Below are 2500 nucleotides of genomic sequence, written 5' to 3'. Positions count from 1 at the left end.
GACGATCGATAGGCCTTTAACTCGGGACACCCCTGAGCCCTCTACCACCCCTCACCTCTTGCTCCTCTTCAAACATTTTACGCGTGAATACGTGAATATGCGTATGCGTGCGTATGTGCATGCGAGGATATTTATTTGTTTGTTTGTTTTTAAAGAATGCAGCTTTATCCAAAGACGATGCTGAAATACAAAGGAAACCCAAAATCGTAAGGTTTATCGGGAAATGTTATCACTGTAGGTCGGTAATGGCACAGCCGAAGGCAAAAGCTTTCGTATTTTCACGTGGTGAAAGCTTCTCTCTGCTCCGATTCTCAATCTCTCTCTCTCTCTCTCTCTCTCTCTCTCTTCCTCTCCGTATATATACATGTATCTTTCTTTGCTATTGATTCTTACACCCTCCGGCAGATGTCAGCGTATACGTTTAGTTTCGATTTCGACCTCGACTTTTCTATCTTCGACTTCGACTTCGATTTTAACTTCGAGTTCGACTTTCGCCCTACATTATGACATTGTTCGTTACTTCTTTCTTTTTTTCTTTCTTTTTTTCTTTTTTTAACCTTTTCATTCATAAACGCGTTGATTTATTTAAAAGTCGATACGAGTTGATCGAACGATCGTACAATTTTTAATCGCAAGGTGTATGCATAAAAACCCATATTAATTGTAAACGACTTAACGAGCAACAAATAACTTTTGCGCAATATCGATTTTATCAATTTTTCATAATAGTAAAATGTCGAATAATTCATATACCGCGATGTATAAACTAAATATATATTCTATTTGTTATCGGTATATGATTTATGAGATTATTCTTTCGGATATTTAAATCGACGTGGAGAAATAATGACGCATGAAATTATTTCGTTCGATTAACCTATGGAATTAAAATATGGAAACGTCGTGATAACATAGTAATCAACATCGCGATTCGCGGGAAAGTATTTACAACGATTGTTAAATACGTTCGATCGAATGTCAATATGTTTTAATAGGATCTAGCTAAGTGTCTAACGAATATATAGATAATTAAATAAATTTATAGATAAATAAATATATAGATAGACAGATTTATATATATACATACACACACACACATATATATATATATATATAGATAAATATATATTTAAAGAAACGTTGTTTAATCTTAACGACTACTTTCTGGTAAACAACGTAATTAGCGGAAACGCGGCGATGTTATCGTTCGAAAAGTACTTACGTGTAATGAAATCCGCGATAACATTCCAACACGTGCTACGTGATAAAATGGCTTCGAACGTCGGAGGAGCAAGTTATTTCAATTAAATTTTTACGCTTACGGTTCCCCGAAAAGTCGTTCTTAATCGATTATCTACCAAATGGAAAGGAAGATTCCTTGAAACGGAAGTTCATTGTCCTTTTGAATAAACGATCGCGGATAGTAGGAGGATAATATATCGATATCGATTATTTCTCAAGAAACCTAGTAATTACGTTTATAATATTTCTACGGTTATTAAAAATCTATCAGGTTATCGAACGAGAGAATGGAAGAATTAACGAGAAACAAAAATAAAAGGAAAAGAAATAAGGGATAGAAAATTTCCTATTGAAACAAATCGTCCGATTGATTTCCTTTCGTAAAATAAAACTGACGAAATCTACGAAAACCTTTTAGTAACTGTTCGTACGTCGCACATTCAAAAAAAAAAAAAAAAAAAAAGAAAAAAGAAAAAAAAAAGAAAGAAAGAAAAAAGAGAAACAATCTTTCGAGGTATCAAACACAAAAGAAGGAAATAAAGACAGAAAGTAGAAAAATCCTGCGAAAAGAAAAGTAAATAAAGTGGAAAATGGTCAGACATTTTTTTCTTCACGAAATAAAAAAAAAATGTATGAATTAGGACAAAAGTGGAAAGACTAAGAAGAGAGAGAGAGAGAGAGAGAGAGAGAGACAGAAGGAGTGGGAGAGGGTGGGAGGGAGGGAGGGAGAAAACAAAAGATAAAAGAAAAAAAAATAGAAAAGAAGAAAAAAGAAAAAGATAAAGAAAAGCAGATATTATAATATATATATATATACATACATATATATATATATATATACATATATTGAAGGAAATAGACGAAGATGAAAGTGGTAAGCGCAGCCACGTGTCGTGCTTGTCTCCCTCTCTCTCTCCCTCTCTCTCTGTCTCTCTGCCTCTCTGTCTCTCTGCCTCTCTGTCTCTCTATACGTAGGTGTAAGAGAGATAAATAAAGAATGAAAGAGCGAGCGAGCAAATGGAGATAGAGATAGATAGAGAAGGAGAGAAAAAGATTGAGAGTGAGAGAGAGAATGAGGTGCGGTACGGTGCGCACGCTAATGCGCCGCAACGGCGCTCGCGTGCGCGAGCGCATGCGATCGATAGACGAGACACCGCCGGGATTTTCGCGTCCCCGCGTGACGTCACGGCGCCGGAGACGAGAAGAACCGAGCTGAGACGAGGGCGGCCGACGTCTGGGGGCCGAGGTAGCGCTCGCC

Source organism: Vespa crabro, chromosome 12 (genome assembly GCF_910589235.1).
Source record: "Vespa crabro chromosome 12, iyVesCrab1.2, whole genome shotgun sequence".
NCBI classification, from domain to species: Eukaryota; Metazoa; Arthropoda; class Insecta; order Hymenoptera; family Vespidae; genus Vespa; species Vespa crabro.
This window is presented reverse-complemented; position numbering follows the sequence as displayed.